The 25,193-nt window shown below is 37.4% G+C and overlaps 1 protein-coding gene and 1 pseudogene across 1 annotated transcript in view; one reads left to right on the top strand and one right to left on the bottom strand.

Moving 5' to 3' along the window:
- Positions 1-5,100: 5,100 nt before the first annotated feature.
- Positions 5,101-25,193, top strand: part of Spop (speckle type BTB/POZ protein) — a 75,073-nt gene continuing 54,980 nt past the window's right edge. The window contains exon 1 of the mRNA XM_076870280.2: positions 5,101-5,343. The gene's annotated coding sequence lies outside the window, so the exon portion shown is untranslated. The remainder of the gene's footprint in view (positions 5,344-25,193) is intronic.
- On the bottom strand, positions 22,897-23,390 carry LOC143410483 (U2 small nuclear ribonucleoprotein B'' pseudogene; annotated as a pseudogene).

Here is a 25,193-nt window from a genome sequence, read left to right as displayed (position 1 = left end):
AATCTCAAAGGTCCCTTCTAGTCATAAAATTCTTTTATTCTGAACTGAGAAGTCTGTGAATAGGGACAATAGTTCTATTTCTTTTGACTCATCCTGTAGTATCCTGATGGAGCTCTGTACCCAGGGAGCATTCAGTAAGTGCTAGTTGACTTTTCACTTTGGCAGACATCTTCCATAATTGAATTTTAGATTAAATTCCTTTTTAAAAATAGGATTCTAACATAGAGTAAACTTTCAATTGGAATCAATTCACCCTGAAAGAGTAGAATCACGGCAAAGAAATCTAAAATTGTAAAATCCAAGGTAATTCCTATTTGAGTGGAGGCAGAACAAAATTTTGGTTTTTGCTAAACTAATTATCTATAATTAGGTAAATGTTATTGGGGGCAAATGCCAATAGGTGGAGAATCAATCCCATTCCAAAAAGGACCAAAAAACAACTACTGAAAATAATTCACAACAGTGAATACAATCTCTTCTTGATAAGATATTCTTTGTTGAAAACAAATATTAACCTTCTAAAACTTATTTTGAAGTATGACTTCAGATACTTTTTAGACCAGTTTTAAAGATGAATGAGATGGAGATGGAGTTGCATTGCCAGTCCAAGACAACAATCAAAAGCTAGGATTTAAACTTGCCATTTCTTGTGCTCTCCTGCTCTGCTGCTTTGCCTGCAGCTCCATCCTTCAGCGATCCTGTTTCCCAGCATTTCCCCAGGTCAAAAAATGGGAACTTCAATGTCTGTAAGCACATTGATCAAATCTTTGGGTAAGTACATTTCAAACCTTTTGTTTTATTAAAGAGAAAAATAAAATGACACAATGCTTTTTATATGCCAGGTTCTTTTGAATAAATGTGTCATTAAATGCTGTTTACTGCCTGATGATAAATGGCCCCTTTTACTGATTAGATAAGGGGATTGTGGTCCAGCATCTGACCCACTTTCTGTTTGGGACGAATCCCCTGCTGTAGATAGCATCAATGAGAAGGAAGGCTGAATGTCACACTGTGGACACCATCATGGATACCATAGAAGTGAGACCTTTCCCTGAAATGGACAGGGTCCAGGATTAGCCAACAGGGTGCTGCTGCATATGAGGCACAAAGATGGAGGAAAGAGTAGACATCCTTTGAAGCAGTGGTGATTTGTCTGATGGTGGCACTTTGTGGCAGTGCCCAACAGTTGGACCTCTGCTGTCAAGTTAAGAAAAAGTTGTTTTTCTTCCTCTACAAACCCTTTGCCCACAGCTGAATTTCCAAGCTTGTCCCTTTAACTCCTGTCAATCTTGGGAGTCGGCAGTACAGTATATCTTTGGTAAATTCCAGTTCTGGTTGATATAACCAGAGTTGGTGCAGTTCTTGCAACCAGCATCCCTGATTGATACATGAGGAAATTGGCTCCAAGGTTGAAGAGCTTGCTCATTCAAGAATCATAGCAAGAGAAAGTGTTCTGACTAAGAAGTCTTCTGTTTTCCTTGACTCCAGCTTCCCTGGATAATTCTAAAGAAAGCACAGAGAGGGCTGGGGCTGCAGCTCAGCGATAGAGCACTTGCCTAGCACGTGCAAGGCCCTGGGTTCCATCCTTACCACCACATAAAAATAAATAAATAAATAAATAGGAAAAAAAAAGGTAGTGTGAAAAAAAATTCTTAAAAAGTAGCACAGAAACAAGGAATTAGCATGGTGTACAGTAGGAATTGAATACCAGTAAGTTTATGAACATTTACCCCTAAAATCCACATACAATGACACATCCATAAATAAGTGGGTCTCCTCTATGCCAGGGACTATGCTATTTTCAAATATTATTTTAGTTCATCCTCACACCAAGGTGATAAGGTGGGAATTGTTTCCATTGTTTCAGTGGAAAAAGTAAGTCCCAGAGAAGTTTGTCTAAGTTTACATTACAGTGGTAGTGCTGGGATGAACTTGACTCTCCAGAGAAGAAAACTGTTCATTAATTAATCCACAGCTCCACTATGAAATTTAATCAATCAATAAGAACTTATCCACTGCCAATTTTCTATTAACCCCACTGTGGCCCTCGTACAGCTTCATCGGTGTATTCTTGTTCTTTCTTTTTGTGTGGTCTTATATCTGTCCCTGGGTGTGTCATTTGACTTTTTTCCTTTAGGCCGGGTGTCTGGACTATACCCCTACTAAGGTCTTCCTTCCTGTATATCCAACTCCAAAGTCCACCATAGCTGTCACTGGAGCAGACACCAATTGAAAGTTGGCCATTGACTGGTCAAGGAAGAACAGTACAGACAGAAAGACTTATCTTCCTAAAGAGCTTACAACCAAAATCAGAGTTTGTACTTATCTTCTGTGCCTTTCTGTTTGCCTCTTCCTCCCCTATCGCTCCCAGAAGAACCATGCCTTAGCTTACTAGACTGTAAAATGGAGCAGAAGATCCTTGTTGGCAGAATATATAAATACCAGACATTTCAGGGTCTTTGGGGACAGATCCCTTGCCCCGACCTGGCTCATGACAGGCCAATGAACACTTTGTTGTTTGTGTTTTGGATTAAGAAAATGAGTTCTGCATGTTTCCTACCATCACAAGAAGCAGCGAATTGAATTGGTGCCATTGTAAGCTTGATTGTTGTTGCATAGATAAAAGCCTCATTAAGTCCCTCATGAGGAGAAAAGAATTTTATTTTGAGGAAAGAGGAGCAAGGAGGGCTTCTTGATTATTGTGGTTACAACAACAAAACATTAAATGGAGGAAATAATTAAATAACTGCACTTTTTTACCCTCGTCAAGAGACTGGGTGAGTTTTTAATTAGTGCTGCATTTTCAATAAATCCGTATCTGTACGTGGTGCTGATTCTTTCCTGGATAAGGAAAAGATAATAATGAGAATCCTATTTTTTCAGCCCACACTAAAGGGATGCCTGGTATATTTAATCATGCTGTAGAAATCCTGGCAGCTTTCTCTGAGCCCGGCCTCTGCTCTAATTACATTTCTAGATTTTAGTAAATTGAAAGGGAAAATGTAGGAACAAAATAATTAAAACCGAAGAGGAAGTGCATATTAAAAAGGAGAAGCTGTTTAAAATTCTTTCACATAGTGCTTCCAAGGACATCTACAATCGTTTAATCAGCTCCACACCAAATCAAAGTCCTTTGTACAGAGGCTGGTAGGATCATATCTCAGGTGGGCGGTACGGTCCCTTCAGTAGAATGGGAGCCTCATGGCATGGAGCTACAGATGGGGATAAGGGCCTCTTCCAGATGGGGATAGGAGCTATAGATGTGAATAGTGTTCTTCCATATCACTGGGGATTCAGGCCCAGCCTGGATAACCTGCTGGCATGAACTCACTTGTCCTGAGGAGCCCCTCCCAGATCCTGGGCAGAGCCTGACTAGGCTGCAGGGATTAGTTTCAATTGTGAGAAAGCTAAAGCAGGTTGTCAGTGTTTTAATTTTTACCTCTTTCTGCATTGATACCCATCACCATCTCCTTTCTCCAAGGACTACCCTTTTCTTTCTTCCCTGCCTCCCTGTGATCTCTGGTTAAGAGTATAGGTAACTGAACAGTGTCAGTGACATGAGAAGGCAATTGTAACTGGTTATTACTGAGTTACCTCTGGGCCTTTCTGAATTTTCACAGGGACCAAAAACTTTGCTGGCTTTAGCTAGAGGAATGAATAAATGTTTGTTGATAATGATAAATGAAATCTTAAAAAAATTAGTAAGATTAATGTAATCTAATTGAAAAGTTTCAAGTGTCAGCCTAATACACATGACAAAAGCTCTCTTTGTTTTGAAGTGGAGCAGCACACTAACCACATCATTGTAGAATTTGAGATCTCCATCTTTTGGATCATTTTGGCTGAAATAAGGTTTGTATAAGCTCTAGGAGTTTGGAGTATTTTGTCCATGATTCCTAGGAAGTTTTAAGATGTGGGATTACTGGGTCTACTTTTGCAGCTAAAAGTAAAAGACAGCCTGGCACTATTAGAGGTTTCTCTCCAAACCCCTGTGGCTTTGCTCCTGGGCTGCCAGCCTTCCCTGCTGAACAGGCTCACCAGCCAACTGATGCCAGCACGCATGTGGCAGGAGACAGCAAGCACTGTCTTCTGGAGACTCTCCCATAGGCCTGAGAGGCAGCAGGACTCCCAGAAGTTGTTCCCCAGACAGGGCCCACACTGTTACCCAATGACCCACAGGTTGATCTCTTTCATCCTATGCTCTGGGATTGTGTGTGTGTGTGTGTGTGTGTGTGTGTGTGTGTGTGTGTGTTATGATACTATCTCAGTACAGAAGAGGCAATGCAGGATTATTTGGTTTGATTCAGTAAGAATAATTTTTTAAGGTTTAAGCTAAGGAAAAGAATCAGCAATAAAATATATCCTATTACTGACATTATTACTCCCATACAGAGATTATTTTTCCCCCTTGCAGGGCCAAGATGCTGCAAGACTTTCTTTTACTCAACCCAGGAATTAGTGATGATCCTTGGGAGCTAAAATGTGAGGCAAACTGGGGATCCAGGAGTCCAAGACCACAAATGTCAACTGAATCAACTTCCTTTCAGTTAGTAAGGCCACCTACATACCCTGCCTTCCCCAGAAAGAATGGTCCTTCTTGGTTTAGTTTCGAAATGCTAAATTTTAAAAGATACTTTTTAAAGTCTCTATCATTGAGATAAAGTCCAAAAAATATTTTACTGAGTTGGTTTAAAAAAAAAAATGAGTGAATACATGTAAAAGTCATTGGTAGTCCATAAACTGCTTTCAAACATAGGTTTTCATTGTGAAATGCCTTTAATATTATATCGCCCACCCCGTCCTTCGACTTGGTGCACTTCCATCGGGTCCTCGCACCTCTGCGTGGCCTCCTGCACCTTACACGCGACCCCCTCCAAGTTCCCGCCTCTTTCTACTCAGGCCCCACCTTCTCCTTAAATTCCCGGGCCCTGGCGAGGCCCCGGGACGCATGCGCACCAGGGAAGGTAGGCGGAGTCTTGAGGAAGAGAGAGGAGGGGCAGGAGAGTCCAGGGAGGGGAGGGAGGAGAGGGAGAGGAGGAAGAGGAGGGGAGGGGAACAGAGGGGAGGAGGCCGCGCGGGGTGGGGCCCGGCGGGTACGCGCTCGCTGCGTCGACGTGCTGACGCCAGGACGTTCCGGCCGGTGTGTGTCGGTGTGTGTGTGTGTGTGTGTGTGTGAGTGTGGTGTGTGTGGTGTGTGTGTGTGGTGTGTGTGTGTGTGTGTGAGTGTGCGCGCTCGGAGTGTGTGTATTTGTGTATCGGCGGTCCCGCAGGTCCCGGATGTTGCGGACAGTATGAGGCGAGCGCAAGGGGACGGGGACCAGCAGCTGTCGCCGCCGCTCTCAGGTGAGTGGGGGGAGGAGTGTCGAGGGAGGGGGTTATCCTGCCGGGTGGGGGGGCGCCTCCCTTAAGACGTGACTAACCCCATTACTCCCCCACACACATATTCTCTGCCCCATTTCCTACTCCTTGGTTACTTGGCCTATGAATATCAGAACCTAGTCAACCGTCTCTTCTCCCTATCCCAAGCATTCAGAAGACACAAACGCGCCCCCTGCCTTCAGCCCCCCCATCATTTCCCAGCCCCATCCCCCTTGCCAAATAGTGAGCTGTCGCCTGCGGCGAGATGGGTGATTGCGCATGCGCGAGTGTGAACGAGCTCGGGGTGCCTGTTCGCTGCCCTTGGGGCGCATGCGCATCACTGTGTTGCAGGGACCTGCGGGATAAAGAGCCACTTCACCACGCGCCCGCCTTCTTCCCAGGCAATGGGCTAGATTTGCTGCCCAATAGTGAGCCTGTTGCTTCTATCTGAGAGGGAGAATTTAAATTATGTGAGTGGCTTAAGGACAAAGCACTATTCGCATCTGGTGTTGCCCTAGAGACTCCCAGACTACCACGCCGCCCACAGCCAATATGTCCCATGCTGACCCTTCCTTTGAAACTACCACTGCAACTTCTGGTTCTAAGATTACTTTTCCTCTACTCATGTTGTATCTTTAGTGTAAACTTTCCCTAAATTTAGGAGTAGGTGTCCCAACCCATTTATTCTGGCGGGGGATTTTGATAGCTTTGCTAAAAGAAATGAGGGGGGAATTCCTTTTAGTAAAATTCTTAATTACCCTTACAGAACTAGGTAAGGAAGGGCTGAAGAGCACGCACAAAAGCTTAGGTCACAAAATGTAAATCAAGACTTAAGGATTCTCAGTGACCAGGCCTCCTACTTTGTGTGACCTGTTTACCTCTTTTTTTTTTTTTTTTTGTCAAATATCTTCCTTAGAGCTTTTGTTTTAGCTGTACATTTATTAATGCCCTGTGACCATCACATGAAAACAAAGGCAGTCTGAAACACTTGATGAACAATAATTTGTCCAGTGAAGGTTTTAATTTTAAATAATGAGTAAGATGTTTTCTTTCTCATTGGAAAATCACAAAAACAATTTAAAATAAAGAATTTTAAGGTACAATAATGTTCCAGTGAACTAGGACCTGGGTTTCAGTTGGCTTGTTATATTTGGTCCTTTAATTTGTTCCTGTGTTATGACTTTCTTCGATAGTTGGCTGCATCTTACCTCTGCCATCAGAAAGAAAAGATAAACTCTTTCTTAGCAAAAGACTTTGCTGAAGAGTGTTGAAATGAATAGCTACATTGTGGGGGGAGCACAAAGGGGAAGGAAGGGACATTTTCTGTTTTTCAGTTATCCTGCCAAACTTGTCTCCTAAGTGGATAAATGGAAATGGAAAGTAAGCCTTACTTTCTAGTCTTTTCCTTTAATATTGTTTTCTCAAAGTCTCCCCATTCTTAAATCTAGGATCTCATGTTTTGAGGCCTTAAAGTATGTATGTGTGTATAAGTATGTAATGTATGTGTGTGTGTTTTTTTTTTTTCCACTTCTCCATTTAACCCTGGTCTTATGTGGTTCAGCTGTCTTTTGTGTCATTTCCTGTTGCCATATTACTGTTGGAGCCAAGAGATGAAATAAGAGAAACTACAGGGATTTGGGGTACATATATCATTCTATGTGCTGGGAAAGAGCTAGAGACTCACCTTTTTTCCCCTCATGCTGAGAAGTATATGTTATTGTGACAGCCCCACACGTAGGATCCAAGTAGTTGGTATCCATTTGGTACTTTGATGATTTCTTCTTTTGGAGCAATCTGTATAGTGACTAGTTTTGTAGTTGGAAATACTTAATGTCACCCATGATCCAGACTTGGATCAAGGTTCTGGCAAAATCTAGAAGTGAGGTAATAAATTCTGTCTTCTCAGTAGGCTTCTGTCATCTGGGATGCTTTGTTCTTATCTGGAAATGTTTCATCTAGTTGAATTCATTGAAGCTTTGTTTAAAATTTTGATGGTACAAAGGCATGAAATGCTTTTAGGATTAAGATAAGTATTGTTAAGTAATTTGTATTGGTGTAGAGCCTTGTTTAAAAAAATCACTCTTTAAAACAAAATGGGTAATACATGTACATACATATGAAATAAAATTCAGAAAGTACACAAAGAGAGTGAAAAGCTTTTTAGCGCCATCCTCCTGTCCATCTAGTGACCCTCCCCAAAATCAGTATCTTGTTTATCCTTCCAGAGAGAGTCTATGCAGTTTACAAGTACATATGCCTGTACTTTGGTTGGTTTCTTGATTTTTTTTTTTTTTTTTTTTTGTTTTACACAATGATAGATACTGTACCTGTTATTCTGAAATTTTCCTTTTCACTTAGTTTTGTCTTGGTGATCATTTCATACAGTATATGCAGTATCTCCTTGTTTTTGAAAGATGGCAGGTGTTGCATTTTTATAGAGGTATTTCAGCCAATTCTTACTATTGGACTTTTTTAATATTTATTTTCTAGTACTTGGCGGACACAACATCTTTGTTTGTACGTGGTGCTGAGGATTGAACCTGGGCCGCACGCATGCCAAGCGAGCGCGCTACCACTTGAGCCACATCCCCAGCCCCACAGTTAATTCTTTATATGTACTTGGATATCTGATTAAATTCCTAGAGAAGTGATAGATCAATGTGTGTGTGTGCATTTTTAACCTTAGATTTTTGCTAAATTGCTTTCTATAGAGGTTGTATGTGCAACAGTGCAAGTCTGCCTGTTTCCTCACCAGTACTGTATTATCAAAATTTTTAATCTTTTGTGCATTCTTTATGGTTTTAAAGTTAGTTATGTAGCTTGTTACGCTTCATTACACAAAGGAGTTGTGAACAATTACAGTCACTGCTTTTTTCTTTTTTTAAAATTTTTTTTTAGTTGTAGATGGACACAATATTTTTATTTATTTGTTTGTTTGTTTGTTTATTTATTTTATGTGGTGCTGAGGATCAAACCCAGGGCCTCATGTGTGCAAGGCAAGTGCTGTACCACTGAGCTACAACACCAGCCCACAGTCACTGTTGTAAAGATCAAGGATGGTAGAAGAAATTGTACAACTGAAAAATAATGCCATGAGAATGAAGCCATATATCTGGATAACAGTAAATCCTTGACAGTGCTAGGGAGGCATATAAGACCTATATTCTAATTTCTTCTCTTAATTCTTAGATGCTAGTTTCTTTTTTTATTATTTTTTATTCTAATTTGTTATATATGATAGCACAATGCATTACAATTCATATTACACATATAGAGCACAATTTATCATATGTCTGGTTGTATACAGATGCTAGTTTCTTTATGTGAAACTCTTAAACCTGTAAGTGATGTTTTATGATATCCTTTTGATAGCTGTGATGTGAGATTGATTATCCAAATGAATTGCTGTTCTCTTGAAGAACCAGTTAAAGTGCTTTACTGAGTGCCTACTGTCTCAGCTAGAATGTTGGTATTTGCACTTTTAAAAAGTCTGCTGATTACAGATTACTTCAGTATAAGCCATGAAGAAATAGAAAAGAATGAAAAGATGTCTGTGTTTGGAACTTATGGTCTTACTAGGAAACCAAATCTACTGATTATATGAAATATAAGAGGACAGTTAAAAAATAGGATGTGAATAGGATTATATTGGACTTTGTGCTGAAACAATCTTGCAAGGAAGTGATCAAAGGTATAGGAGAATTTGCTCAGGAGGACTTCTTGGAAGAAGTGCATTTTGAGCCTTTTTACCCTTTTTTCTTTTGTAAACAACTGTTTAAGTAAAAATTAAATATACAGAAAAATGAAAAGAATAGTATAGATAATATCTTTATGCCCATCACTTTGATTTAGCTGTTGTTCACATTTCTGCTATACTTGCTTTATCTATCTATATATGTACATATGTGTTTAGATACATAATATGTACATTTTTGACACTTTAACCTTAAATACTTTAGATGTATCTCCTTGAAATACATTGTTCTATTTAATTGTCCTTACAGTACTTGTTACAGTTCAGGCAGTTAATAGTAATGCTGATATTCAGTTTCTTTCAGATTTTCCCAGTTGCCTTGAACATGACACTTTTTTTTTTTTTTTTGCTGTTTATTTATTTTCTTTCAAACATGTCTCTCTAGTCTTAAAAATACACAAAAGTTTAGAAACCACACAACATGGGTTTTTTTGTTGTTGTCTTTAAGAAACAAGATCATTTATGTTGTAGCATATACCACTTCTGGAATTTTCCAGTTGTTTCCTAACTATTTAATTTCTTTATCCCTATGTTACCTATAAACTGGTATTAAGACTAAAGGCTTGATTACATTATCATTAAACATTTTTGGTAAAAAATACTTCTCATATGTTCTGTTCCTCATGGCATCATATTAGGAAAAACATTAATGTCGTAGCCCTGTAATGAATAACGTTAAGTTTGATCATTTGTGTTTCAGGTGAAACAAACACACAGATCTCTTCACGGTAAAGATGCTTTTCACTTTGTAATTAGCAAGTAATCTGTAGAGAGGTGCCCCTCTGGCACCATACTGTTAATACTTCTCCTGCATCCTTTAAAAGGATGGTCCTTGCCTGAATTAGTAAATTCACTGGTTGTTACAAAATGGTGATATCTAATTGTACTAGACCTTTTTACATTGGTTTTAGATTGGTTTTCAGTCTTCAATGAAGATTTTTCTCATCACTTTGGAATAAATTATAATTTCTACTAAAAAGAGAATTTCTTAATTCTTTCAATGCTTTTCTAAGAAAGGAGATGGTCAGCTTTAATGGTGGTAAATGAATTTTCCTTTTCTCTCTTTTAGTATCATCATGAACTCATGGCTTTTAATTTATTGTGTTCTAACAACAATTACAATTTTTGTGATGCACAAGATGTTCCATATTTGGCCTGTGGGAGCCCTTTCAGCTCAGTGTGTGAGTGCTTCCTTGCTTTCTGGCATAAGTTGTTCCTGGCTCACTTTGTATTTTTCCTGTCCCAGATGTGAAACCCTCACTCTACCTTTATGTTTCTTCCTTTTCAATAAATTAGCTTTTTCATCTCCCTTATGGAGCTTCTGGAACCAAATTCTCAAAATTGAAGGTGCCTTTATTTAACCCGGTGGATTTAGTGTTTTACTTCTGTGCCACTGGCATTGCTGGATTCTAGATTTTAGAACTCACAGTTTCTTTGTCTTAAATATTGAATATTCGTTTCTACCCCCTGTATTGGAGATTGAACCCAGGGCCATTCTGCCATTGAGCTGCATCTCCAGCCTTTTTATTTTTACTTTTTTATTTTGAGACAGGTTCTGAGTTTCTGAGGCTAGTCTGGAACTTGTGATTTTCTTGCCTTAGCCTTTCAAGTAGCAGGGATTAGAAACATGTGCCATCAGACTCTGCTCTCTTAAATATTCTTTGTAAAAGACAGGTAGTGTCTCTGAAGACAGTGGTGCTTTCCGCCCCACCTAAAAGTTTAGCTAGAAAGGACATGGGGATTTTTTTTTTTTTCCCTCATGAGCAACCCTGCTTTTTTCTGAGATGAAAAGTACACAGAATGAAAGAGACTGAAATTTGTATTTATAAGTTTTGTTGGGGGTGTGGCATTTTCATTGTAGTATAAAAACATCTTCGTATGTATATGCATGCATATGTTTTTCTTCTGTTTTCTTCATTTACATGCATTTCTTACATGGTTGGAGTATTATGTAAGATTATGCTGTAATAACACATTTTTTTCCATTATCATTAGATTTTCATCATAAAAAAGGAGTAAGACAAATTGTTCTTAATTAGGGAGTAACTTCAGCTAGGTCGTGAACCCTGATATCCAATTGTCCTAACTCAGGGTCTGGAACAATGCTGAATCCTGTGTATTTCTTTTGTGTACTGTAGACTCAGGAGAAATGTCAGTGCATCTGCAGTGTTTTCTGAAATTCACCATGCTAATGAAGGTTAATATAAATGAAAGAACAGAACTGCATTCTAAAGCTGGTTTCAGGGGCTAAACTAATTCCTGCCTTAGTTAAAAAAAAAAAAAAAAAAGAGTCTTATTAAATTTTTCCCATGTATATATTGGTATTTTGAGTTTTGTCTTACTGATTTCAAGTTACTCAAAGTCAGATAATAACAGTATTCTGATACTTATCTGAAGTTCATTTCTCAATTTCTTTTTTACTCTCTTGTCATATTTACAAGTTTGTTTATTTTCAACCTGGTTTCATAACATTACTGGCTCCATATTAATTCTGGTTGTGTATTCAGAGAAGCACACCTATTTCTTGTATTTGTATTTATAAGGCATGGCTATGCTGACACATTTAATAGTAAGATCTAGTAGCTTCTTTCCCCCCCACCCCCACTCAGTGCCAGAAATTGAACCCAGGGCCTCGTGCATGAAAGGCAAATACTGTATCACTAAGCCACATTTTCAGCCCTTTTTTTACTTTTGTTTTTTTAATTCCTCCATATCAGGAAAAAAAAATACTTACAGACTCTTTAGGGAATGTAGAGGCTGTCATTCATAAAATTACTGTCAGGATTGGCAAGGAGTTGCCCAAGTGCTCTGCATGGCAGAGCTGGTCAAGGCAGCTTTGGGAGACCTGGGTACAGACCTTAGAGTGGTATAACCAATGTGATCCTGCAATCTGTACACGTGGTAAAAATAAGAATTCATACCCCACTTGAATCAAATGTATGAAATATGATATGTCAAGATCATTGTAATGTTTTGAGCAACCAATAAAAAAAATAGAGTGGGAATTAAATATTCAAACAATAACTCTTGTTTGGCTAGGAAGACCTTTGCTCTTGGATGTTTCTTGCTACGAAGCTGTTGGCATAAATCTTCATGCTGTGGCGCCATTTACATCAGAGAAGGGCCTGGAGTAGTTTTCTAAAGCCTCTGGTTTCTTCTGTCTGCCTGTTTATTTATTTGTAAGGGGAAAAATATGTGTGTAATCATTTTCTCCTTAAATTGAGATTTATATAATCCTTTACTTGATATTTAGAAATAGGTAAGCCACACAAAGTTTGCTGTAAATAGAAATGATCTTTTTAATGTAGAACATCATTTGTGCTGTCTTAATTTTTAAAATATAAAATGTGTTAAACAGTGGCACATGCCTGTAATCCCAGTGACTCCAGAGGCTGAGGCAGGAGGATCTCGAGTTCAAAGCCAGCCTCAGTAAAAGTGAGGCACTAAGCAACTCAGTGAGACCCTGTCTCTAAATAAAATACAGAAAAGGGCTTAGAATGTGGCTCAGTGGTCCGGTGCCTCTGAGTTCAATCCCTAGTACCTTCCCCCACCAAAAAAAAGTAACACTTCCTGAGGCATGATGTGCTGGGGAGTGACAGTGTCCAAATTATATTGTTATATTGTGTGCATGTATGAATATTTAACAACAAATCCCATCATGATGTACAACCATAATGCGCAAATAAAAAATGTGGGAAAAATAAATAAATTAGGGCTGGGGTTGTGGCTCAGCGGTAGAGCTCTCGTCTAGCACGTGTGAGTCCCTAGGTTCAATTCTCAGCACCATATAAAAAAATGAAAGATATTTAAAAAATTAATTAAAGTGCTGTGAAGGAATAGAAAAAAATGTGTATTAAATATTAAAAAAGACTTAACACTTTTCTGAATTTGGTTTTTATCAAATTCTAGCTTTGCTACAATTCAGTGTGCACCTTATAATTTTGTATATCATTCTTTAATATTTGTGTTTAATATGGTTTTTGAGATTTACTTGGTTTATATATAACTGGAGTTCATTTTAATTGCCGTATGGTATTTTACTGTAAGAATGTATTGTGTTAATCATTTATCCATTTCCTGCTAGTAAACATTTTAAGATATTTCTAATTTTTTTGTTATTATGCATAATAATAAACATTTTTATTATAAATATAACACCGAAATTTCTAACATAACCATTTTAAAGTGTACAATTCTTTAGTTGAAGTACATTCACAGTGTTGTTCAACAGTGTCTAGAACTTTTTCATCTTGTTATACTGAAATGTTAAACAATATCCACCCCTCTACTTTCTATCTTTAGGAATTTGACCACTCTAGGTGCCACAATAAGTGGGATCATACAGAATTTGTCTTTTTGGTGACTTTTTTCACTTAACATAATATCCTCAAAATTCATCTGTGTTGGGACAGGGTTGTGGCTCAGTGGTAGAGCGCTTGCCTAGCATGCGTGAGGCACTGGGTTCAATCCCCCGCACCACATAAAAATAAAACAAAGTAAAGGTATTGTGTCCAACTACAACTAAAAAAAAAAATTTTTTTAAATTCATCTGTGTTGTAGTATGTATCAAAATTACCTTTCTTTTAAAGACTAATCGATATCCCATTGTATTTGTACACCACATATTGTTTATTCATTCATCAGTTGGTAAACATTTGATTGTTTCCAGCTTTTGGCTATTGTGAGTAATGCTACTGTGAACATAGATTTACAATATCTCCTCAAGACCCTCCTTTTAATTCTTTTGAGTATATACCCAGTCTTAAAATTTCTAGAATATATGATGATTCTATTTTTAATTTTAACTTTTTGGTACTAGGAGTTGACCCCAGAGGTGTTTTATCACTGAGCTATATCCTCAGCCCTTTTATTTATTTTTAAATTTTGAGACAGGGTCTCACTAAGTTGCTTAGGGCCTAACATTGCTGAGGCTGACCTCAAACTTGCAATCCTCTTGTCTCAGACTCCCAAATTGCTGGGATCACAGGCACGTGGCACTGGATTATTTGTAATTTTTTTTTAAATATTAGTTTTAGGTCGACACAATATTTTATTTTTGTGTGGTGCTGAGAATCGAACCCAGTGCCTCACGCATGCTAAGTGAGCGCACTACCACTTGAGCCACATCCCCAGCCCTTATTTGTAATTTTTAAAGGAAACTCCACTCTGTCTTCCACAGTGGTTGCCCCATTTTACTTTCCCTCCCTCCAACAGTGCACAAGTTTCAAGTTCGGTACATCCTCACTAACATTTTTTTTGTTGTTGTTTTTTAGTAGCCATCCTAATGGGTATGTTTTAATTTGTTTTAAGTTTGTCTTTATTATTAAAGTTGAGTTTTAAGTTTTAGCATGATTAGATTTCTTTTTATGGCTTTTTTAAATGTTTTCTTTTTATGGCTTGTGTTTTTTGTGTCTTGATGAAGGAATATTCCATTCTACTGAGGTAACATTTTCTTCTAAAAAGTTTTAGATGGGCTGGGGATATAGCTCAGTTGGTAGAGTGCTTGCCTTGCATGCACAAGGCTTTGGGTTCAATCCCCAGCACTACCAAAAAAAAAATCAGAGTTTTGCTTTTCACATTTTAACTCCTAATCTACCTGGAATTGATTAATTAATTAATTTTTAAAAAGACTTTTTAGTGTCAATGAACCTTTATTTTATTTATTTATGTGCAGTGCTGAGAATTGAACCCACTGCCTCCCACATACTAGGCAAGCACTGTATCACTGAGCCACAACCCCAGCCCCCTGAAATTAATTTTGATGTTCAGTGTGAAGTAGGAATCAAACTTTTTTTTCCCCCTGTAAGGTTAACCCTGGAGTATGGTTCTCAATTTCTTTTCTTTTTATTTTTCATAAGGATAACCCAGTGACCCAGCATCATGTATTCGGTAGTCCATCTGCTTCGTTCTACTTTGTAATGCCACTTATATGTTTCCATATATAAAAGCACTTGCATATGTTTTGCCTCTATTCTGTACCATTAATCTGTTTGCTTTATTATGCTGGGTGCTGCCTTAATTATCAGAATTTTATAATAATTGTTCTTACTTGGTAGAGCAAAACTCAGTACCTTTTGTTTTTCTGTTTATCAAGCTCCTTAAAAAACTTTGTCAGATTGGTACATTTTAATGAAGCCATTTGCTATCTAAATATATTCACATAAAAAAATAGGCTTGCCTTATCTAATTAGCAACTGATTATTTGTTCTGAATGAGCCTACAGTTTCCACTCAATTTTTAATTTTGTTGGAGTGATTTTCATTTTTATTTAGGAATATGATTCTTCAAATGGAAGACACCAAATAAAACAGTTTGGTATTGAGGTTTATGATGTTAAAGCTTTCTTGATCTTAAGAAAATGGAACCTATTTAAACTAGCTCATATAAAAAGATTTATCAAAAGGAAATAATAATTGTAGAATGCAAGGCAAAGTTGACCAACCAGATTTTCAAAAGAGCTGGAACGAAAACAGTTCCATAGACTTCAGCAATAAGAGCTGATGGAGTCTTGTTCTCTGCCATAAATAAATTTTAGTTTCTATGAGACTTTATTCAGATTCTTGAGGGAGATCTAATTTGGTCAAACTAAGGCTTGATTTCCTCCAGGGTCACCCCAGTTGTGGAAGGGAAGAGGTAGATTTGGTACATACAGCAATTTTGGGGTTGGCTAGATTCAGAGACAGATTTTCTTGAAGCAGGGATCTCAAACATTGTTGGTCATAGGACTGTTTACACTCTTAAAAATTGAGTACACTAAGCTGGGTGTGGCGGCATATGCCTGTAATCCTAGTAACTTTGGGTGCGAAGGCAGGAGCATTACAAGTTCAAGACCACAAGACCAGCCCCTTTTAAAAATAAAAAGGACTGGGGTTGTAGCTCAGTGGTAACATGCCCTTCAGTTCAATCCCCAGTATCAAAAAAAAAGAGCTTTTGTTTGGGTTATATTTGTTGATTTTTATCAAAGTAGAAATTGAGATGGAAAACATTTACAGAATATTTATTATTTAAAAATAACAATAAACCAATCTCATTAATGTAATATTCTTATGAAAAATAACTTCAAAAAATGAGTGAAAAGGGTGGTGGCATTTTTTCAATTTTTGCAAATCTCTTAAATATCCAGCTTAACGGAATACCACTCAATTCTCATATCTGCTTTTAGATTCAATCTGATTTGATAGATGGTTTTGATTGAGGTATTTAAAGAAATATGACTTCAAAGGTATATGAAGAAAAAGTAAAAAGTATATGAAGAAAATATGGCCTCAAAGTATAGTTGAAAAAGAGAGAAATTTTTTGTTTGTTTGTTTGTTTGTTAGCATTTTCAGAACAGTTGTGTACATTCTCTGATACCATACCAAAACTTGACAAGTGTTTCCTATAAGTTAAGTTACATTGTAGAATCTGAAATTGTATCATGTTTTGTTAAATTCAAATTCATTAGTCTTGTGTTTGAATGTGTTATTTATTTAATTTTTTCAGAAATGGGATCTCACTATGTTGCCCAGGCCAGCCCCAAACTGCTGAGCTCAAGTAAATCTCCTGCCTCAGCCTCTTGAGTATCGGGGACTACAAGTGCATGGCTAAATGGATCATTTAGGAAATTTTAGGAGTTAAGCAGATCTTCCATATGTTTAAACATTTCACAATGCAATATTATTTATTTATTTATTTATTTATGTTATTTAATTTTATTTACTTTTATATGGTGCTAAGGATCGAACCCAGTGCCTCACACATGGTAGGCAAGTGTTCTGCCACTGAGCTACAGCCCCAGCCCCACAATGCAGTATTTTAAAAGCTCACATTAGTTAATATTATCATTCCATTTCATGAGAAAAGTTTGCTGGTATTGGGAAGATGTCAGGCAACTGCAAGTTTTCTAAAATTGTAAATTTTTTCATTAAGGCTCGGGTTTTATCATTGGCAACAAATACTGTCAGTTGTTTTCCTTTATGTGGCAGACTCCATTTTCAAGAAAATGTCTGCTAAATATTCTTGTCTGAATAACCAGTTTGTTCTTTGTCCCAAGAAAAAGTAGCGTTCCATAAAAAAAGTGACCAATTGAGCTGACAACCCAGTCTTAAGTGCTTTTTTGAAATTATTGTGCTTGAGTATACTGTGAAGTGCTTTCTTTCATTACACAGAATATTTAAAAGACCTGTATTCAAAGGTTCAGATTTGATAAAATAATTTTTATTACTTCCATCAAGAAAGTCCTAGCTGGTTGCTGTGGTGCATGCCTGTAATCCCAGTGGCTTGGAAGGCTGAGGCAGGAGGATTGCAAATTCGAAGCCAGTTTTAGCAACTCCATGAGATCCCATCTCAAAATGGAAAATAAAAATGCCTGGGGATGTGGCTCAGTGGTTAAGTGCCTCTGATTTCAATCTGTGGTAGGAAAAACAAAACAAAACAAAAACAAAAAGAAAGTGTTAGCACAGTTGGCTCCCCTCCCCCTCATCACCTATGCATGGTGGTGATTCTAGTGCAGTTTGAACAATCAAAAAAAGGCAAGATTTTTTAGTATTACTATAAAATATTTTTGACTTAATAGGTCTTTTAAAAGGGAATTTCAGGGATCTTTGGGGCATATTCTGAGAATTTATAGCCTTAGGAGAGGATGTGGTGGGGAGAAAAGGTCTGTACTTAGATATAACAAGCATTTCATAATGTAATTTTTTAAAAAATTTATTTTTTAGTTGTAGTTGGACACAATACCTTTATTTTATTTATTTATTATTTTTATGTGGTGCTGAGGATCGAACCCAGGTCCTTGCATGTGCTAGGCGAGTGGTCTACCATTGAGCCACAATCCCAGTCCCTCATAATGTAATTTTACTGACTTGCTAGTGAAATCACTTAGCACACTTAATATGTCAAAATGAATGGAATATTTTAAAAAGAGCATAAAAATCTTGAAATGTCAAATTGAATAGAAATGCATCCCTAGGAATTAATGTTTTCAAACACCAGAGTTTTAAGATTTTCAACCAGGTAGTCTTTCAAGTCTATAATAATATTAGAATAAACTGTCTTAATAAACATAAAATTTGTGTTATGTAGTAGTGCATAGAGTTTACCATTTTCCTGTCTGCCTCTTTCTTCCTTCCTTCCCCCTCCCACCCCTTTCTCTCTGACAGGGTCTTATTATGTTGCCCAGGTTGATCTTGAACTCCAAGCTCACACGATCCTCCTATCTCAGCCTTCCAAGTAGCTGGGACATAGAGGAACATGCCACCACACCTGACAATTTATATATATATATATATATATATATGTATGTATAAATATTTATTTTTTACTTGTAGTTGAACACAATACCTTTATTTATTTTATTTTTATGTGGTGCTGAGGATCAAACCCAGAGCCCTCTACTTGCTAATCAAGCGCTCTACCGCTGAGCCACAACCCCAACCCCTTAAGTATATTTTTTTAAATTGCATTTGAGAAAAATTTCTCTAAAAATTGTGTTTAGGAAAGTAATACCTTTTCAGAAAACACATAAAAGAAGAAAAGTCCTGAAAGGAAAGGCTGGGAGTCCACCATACCAGCTTTATTATACCTTTTGGTCATTAAAGGGTCTTGCTAAAGAGAAATAGCCCCCACTTCCTTCCAACTATTTAAATATGTTTTGTCACAGATACGGGAGTAGTGTTGTTAACTGACTTTATTTCAGTGAATATCTATTAGTGACTAGGCAAAAGGCGTTAAAGAAGGTATGTTCTGAAACAGTGGAGCATTAAACCAGCATTATATATTTGGTATTTAGAAGAAGAAATCATTGAATTTAGAAAGCTGGGGTGAGAGGAAAGTCTCTGTGAAGGTTAATTTGCCCTGGGTTTTGAACAATAGGTATTTTGAAGGTTGGAATTTTGATTGGCAGAGATGGAGAAGGGAATTCAGGAAGAAGGTATGGCATAAGCAAAAATGTGGAGGTAGGGAATTTCTTTGTTTGTTAGTAGAGGGTTTGTACAGGAAATCATGAGTGTAGTGTGGCTGAGGCAAAAGATATATGGGATTATGAGAGATAAGACTGAAAAGTAAATTGGCTGAGAACATGGAAGGTTTTCTACTATTGCCAGGCACTTGGGTTTAATGTGGTAAACCATGGGGGACATTGGAAATTTTTGAGTCGGGCATGATGGTATATGTGTGTAATCCCAGGGACTTGGGAGGCTGAAGCAGTAGGATCTCAAGTTGGAGGCCAGCCTTGAAATTTAGCAAGACCCTGTCTCAAAATTAAAAGGTCTGGAGGTATAGCTTAGTGGTAAAGCTCCCCTGGGTTCATGATAACAGTGTACTTTCAGAAATTTTTTTTACTTCATTTATTTATTAATTATTGACTAGTTTTTGAATAGTTATTCTGCACCATGTGAGCATGAGCCAAGGTATATATAATGGCCACCCAAACAGAAAATTTCTACTCAGAATTTGCAATTTAGGAGAGGAGTTTCAGCAAATAAACACAACTATAAATTATAAATGGTATGAAGGAATGGGATAAATTACTAGTAGGATAATGGGGGGAGATTAAATTTAATTTGGGGAGCCAGAGAAAGCTTGCTGAGACATTAAATATTGAGTTCCTACTAGGTACCACATGTTGTTCTGGGTCCTGGGAATATAGTTAAAGAACAAAGCAAACAAAATCCCTCTCTTATGGAGCTCATATTCAGGCAGCAAATAGGATTCAATAAAGTATGTGGTATGTTAAAATGTGATCACAAGTCCCAAGAAGAGAAATTGATAGGAAATATTGGGTTGGAGTAGGAGTTGCATTGTTAGGTAGAATAGTGAAGGAAGGCCTTTCAAAATCACTACAAAGGTCTGTAGAAAGAGGAGGAGTGAACTAGCACTCTAGGTAGAGGCCTTAGTGAGGGCAAAAGCCATGAGGCATGTATAAGCCTGGCCTGTTCAAGGAACCAGCAAGTCCAGTATAGCTAGAGTTAAGTGAACAAGGGGAAAGTAGTAGATATTAAGTCAAAGAAGTTCATGAACGTCAGGCTCCTATATAACAGTGAAGTCCAAATCCTGTAGTGTTAGAATCACCTGTGGAGCTTTAAAAACTCATACCTGGGCTGCACTCATACCACTTAAATTAGAAACTGCTGGTGGGACTCAGGAGGTAAGAGATGGAGAGAAGTAGATATATTTGAGAAGTATGTTAAAGAATTAATTATAGATTGAATGTGGGGATTGAGGAAAAGAAAAGTGTCAAGAATGACTCCTAGGTTTCTGGCTCAAACAACTGGATGGGTAGAGGTGTCACTTACTGAGATGGGGGTGGGAGATAAAGAGAAATGGGAGAAGTAGGTGTGGGATTTGGAGGGAAGATCAGAAATCAGGAGTTCAATTTTAGATACGAATAAATCTAAGTATAAATATGTTGAGTAGGCAGATCTGTGAGTAGAGCTTCAAGTGAAAACAGAGCTTGTGGTAATAAATTTGTATATCACATGCTTATTGATGGTCTTTAAATTGTCTTAATGACATCATATGGGCTAAATTTGATGGAGAAAGAAGTGGAGGTGTGGAAACTAGTAGCCTATTCCAGAAGAAGAATTCTAATCAGAAGAAGAATTGGTGCTAGCATAAACTAGGATAATGTCAGTGGAACTGGAAATGAAGGAGTAGGTTGAAGATTTTAAGGACCTGTGGAACCTGTATTCAGTGGGGGTGGGCAGTAGGCAAGGAAATAAAGATAACATCAAGATGTCAAGCTTGGATGAATTAATGGGTCTATTAGCAGATATAAACCAGTCAAAATGAGCTGCTGTGGAGAAAAAAGTGCACTTGGTTTTGGATGTGTTGCCGTTTAGGACAGAGACCCCCTCCAGCAGGCAAGCAGTTGGATCTTTCATACTGAATTTTGGGAAAAGGAGGTGAGGTTTGAAACAGCTCTAGAAATTCATTTTCATACGTTGAAAATGAAACTTTTATGTACAATTGATGCACCATGGGAACAGCAAGATTTATGAAAATGACAACATCCACAGTCTTCATTATGACTTCTTAGGCCTTCTATTTTATGGTCCTTGCCTTTTTCTTGCATAATAGTGTTTCCCTTTGGTTGCCATGTATAAGCTTACTGCCTTTTTATTCTAGTATATCCATTCAAGTCTTCTCTTGGGACTTTTACACCTTTTGTTTTCTCATATTGACTCTTCCCTTCCTCTTGGTAGGGGGATAGAAATGCAGACATAATCCAGAAGTTAGTATCTGGGAAGTAGAGGAAGTCCAAGAGATCCTTGCTGAGGAATTGGAGTATGGATGAGCATCTGAAATGGAATGGCTCTGGAAACTTACGAAATTGAAATCCAAACCCAAAGACACCAAGTATTGGGCACCCCAGAACTCTAAATCTGTTGACTAGAGGTACCAAAGTGGTGGTTCCCTGAACCGTGGTCATCTGTGATGATGTGGTGGTGGTGATGGTTGACATTTGGAATATGATTTGACTTGGTGATGACTTGACTCATTGCCATCTATCATGTTTACCACTTAGGGAAATATCTTCTCCATAAAGTAGAAACTTCCTTCAGTGAAAGTTATCATAAATTATTTCAGAAATTTCTGGCTTGAAGAAGCAATATAAAGACAACAGGGAATTTAGTTACATATCAGTTTTGACATATTTTTTAGTAGTTATAACTTTTTTTATTTTGGTACTGGGGATTAAACTCAGGCACTCAAATCACTGAGCCACATCCCCAGCCCTATTTTATATTGGAGACAGGGTCTCACCGAGTTGCTTAGCACCTCGCTTTTGCTGAGGCTGACTTTGAACTCATGATCCTCCTGCCTCAGGCTCCTGAACTACTGTGATTACAGGCCTGTGCCACCATGTCCAGTGGGGTTATAACTCTTAATAAGCGAATGTGGCACTCTGAGTGGTGGTGATTGTAGTAAATGGGAGTAATACACTGTATACAGATCTTTAAAAAGAACTACATGTAATTTAAAAACTTACACTGTATTTTTTCTTAATAAAAGTTTTCATTTTCTGATTATAAAATAATTCATAGAAAAAATAGAAACGTATAATGAAAAAAAGTTAAAAAAATTGCCCCAAATACAACCAGGCAGTTTCTTTTTTTAAATATTTTTTTAGTTATAGATGGACACAATATTTTTATGTGGTGCTGAGGATCAAACCCAGTGCCTCACATAGGCAAGTACTCTACCACTGAGCTACAACCCTAACCCCGGACAATTTATTATAGTTAACATTTTTCTGAATATTATTGGGTATTTCTCTAAATGTGTATTTGCATGTGTTCTTTATCAGTGTATTTTTTCATGCCAGTAAAAAAAGAAAAATCTCTTAAAGTGACTACATAGAATCTGTTGTATGGAGACATCATATTTTATTTGTCCAAGTGCATATTGTGGAACTTCTAGTTTTTGTTTAATAAATTATGCTGTCACGAATAGCCTTGTACATAAATCTATATACGCTGGTCAAATTGATTCCTTAGACTTAACTGCTGAAGTGGCACTACTGTGTTAAAGAGTGTGCAACGTTACATTTTTTTCTTAATCATTCCTTAGATTTTTTTTTTTTGTATAAGATATAAAGAAAAGTTTATTGTACAAAATTAAGGCCTTTATATTTCATAGTTCACTAAGGTTAAAGAAAGAGTGGACGAATTTTTTTAAGTCCTTCGCAAAAATTTCACTTTCACTTATCCCCCACCTTGAACCATTAAAACGACTTGACTAAATGTTGTCAAAGCAAACACCGTGGATAACATCAAGTCCATTAAAAATGACTATTCCAAGTGTTATTTCTTGGCATAGTTGATCATAGCATGGGATAGGGTGATCTTAAACCATCCCTGGCATCTCCAGCCTGCTTATCATTTTCAAAATTGACAAAAGCAGTGTCATACCTTCCAAGTATCAGACTGTATTTCCTTAAAATCAGGGAACAGATTAAACAGCATGGATAACTTCATCTTCTTCTCTTCTGGTAAATTATTAAGGAATAAAATATAGTTTTGAGGGTAATCAGGAATCTGAGGATTTGGTGTTGAATTTCCTTGGGTGTTAGCTGAATTTGGAATTTCCCCACCAGTTGCAGTTGTTGCAGTCTGTTCCAGTTTTGGCTTTTTTTTTTCTTTGTCAGCAAAAAGTGCCTCATATTTTAAATATCGTATCAGAATCTGTTTTTGCATACTGGATTCACATTGGTTTACCATAAAATGGAAATCCTTGTAACTGTCTCAAAGCATTTGTAGATGAGCTCAGTTCCTTAAACAGAGCCCTGCCCTCTCATATAGAGATCTCCTCAGTTCTTCTTAATTTTGTCATTCATATTGTTGATATAAATTTATGATTTGACTTAATATCAAAGTTTGGGTTAGATTCTTCAAGTAGCTTTAGTGTCTCATCTGCTCCTGTTCAAACAGTGGGCCAGCCCAGTAGCCCCAGCAACTGTGAAGTACAAGTCACTCCAGTCCACCTAAGGCCTTCACTCCTTAGATATTATTTATTTATTTATTTATTTATTAAGTTATACATTGACACAGTATCTTTATTTTGTTTATTTTTATGTGGTGCTGAGGATCAAACCCAGGGTCTCACATGTGTGAGGCAAGCGCTGTACCGCTGAGCCACAATCCCAGCCCTCTCCTTAGATGTTTTTATAGTTGAAAAGATTTATCATCAGTAAAAGACTTTTTTAAATTTTTTTTTTTTTTAAAGTAAAGTACTTTTTTGTGTGTGTGTGGTGCTAGGGATTGAACCCAGGGCCTTGTGCATGCACGGCAAGCACTCTATCAACTAGCTATAGAAGCCCCAGAAAGAACTTTTTAATAAAGGAAAAGTTACATTCTTATAGTAACTGTTCTTACCATCTGACAAATTGTGTTTTTTCAAAGTACTTATTCCTATGTCTCATTAGATCCATCAAGAGAATTTAAGGCCAGCTGCTATGGCATATGCCTGTAATCTCAATGACTCAAGCCAATTTAGTGACTCTACAATTTAGTGAGACCCTGTCTCAAAATAGAAAATAAAAAGGGTTGGGGATATGGGTAAGTGGTAGAGTGCCCCTGGGTTCAATACCAGTACTCCCCTGCATCCCCTCCCCTCTGCAAAAAAAAAAAAAAAATAATAATTTTGGGATAAAGAAAGACATATACCGAAGGATTATAAGTCTGAGCATCTTATGTTCATTGTCAGCTCATGGGTTCTAAGTAATAATTATTAACTGCTAAGAAGGTGACAGTAAGTATGATTGGAATTCAGAGTATACTGGGGTGACAGGGTAGAGCTTGATCTGAAACTGGAAATATAGTATTCAGATAAGAGGTAGGAGGATCTTATTGGCTTTCAGAGGGTATGAATAAATGAGAAAGGGATATAGTAACATGAATGAGTTGACCAACAAGTTAGAGTCAGCTAATTGTGGAGAGGAGAGTTTATGTTATGATGTAGTGGAAAGGCGTGTATGGGAGTGAAGTGAAGTTAGATCCCAGAGGATTGCTTTTATTTTTATTTTATTTTTTTAATATTTTCTTATTTTTTTTTGTACTGGGGATTGAACCCAGAAGGGGCTTTACCGCTGAGTCACATCCCCAGCCCTTTTGATTTTTTTTTTTTAACTCTGACACAGTGTCTCACTAAGTTGCTTAGGACCTCGTTAAGTTGCTGAGGCTGGCCCCAATCTTTTGATCGTCCTGCTTCAGCCTCCTGAGCTTCTGTGATTACAGGTGTGCCTGACTGCTTTTATTTTGTTGTAACATCTTAAGTTGTGCAGTATGGAACTATAAGATAAAGCAGATGTGTAGGGCTGGGATGTGGCTCAAGCGGTAGCACGCTCGCCTGGCATGCGTGCGGCCCAGTTTCGATCCTCAGTACCACATACAAACAAAGATGTTGTGTCCGCCGAAAACTAAAAAATAAATATTAAAAAAAAAATAAAGCAGATGTGTAGATATGGCCTCATTTTAAACAAACTAGATATATTAAAGTAACTTTTTACAAGAAATGTAGGAGAAGGGTCATTTATTTATGTATTTATTTATTTATTTTCATACACTTATTTATTTATTTTTACATGGTGCTGAGGATCAAA

This window comes from Callospermophilus lateralis, chromosome 11, assembly GCF_048772815.1.
Source record: "Callospermophilus lateralis isolate mCalLat2 chromosome 11, mCalLat2.hap1, whole genome shotgun sequence".
NCBI classification, from domain to species: Eukaryota; Metazoa; Chordata; class Mammalia; order Rodentia; family Sciuridae; genus Callospermophilus; species Callospermophilus lateralis.
This window is presented reverse-complemented; position numbering and strand designations above follow the sequence as displayed.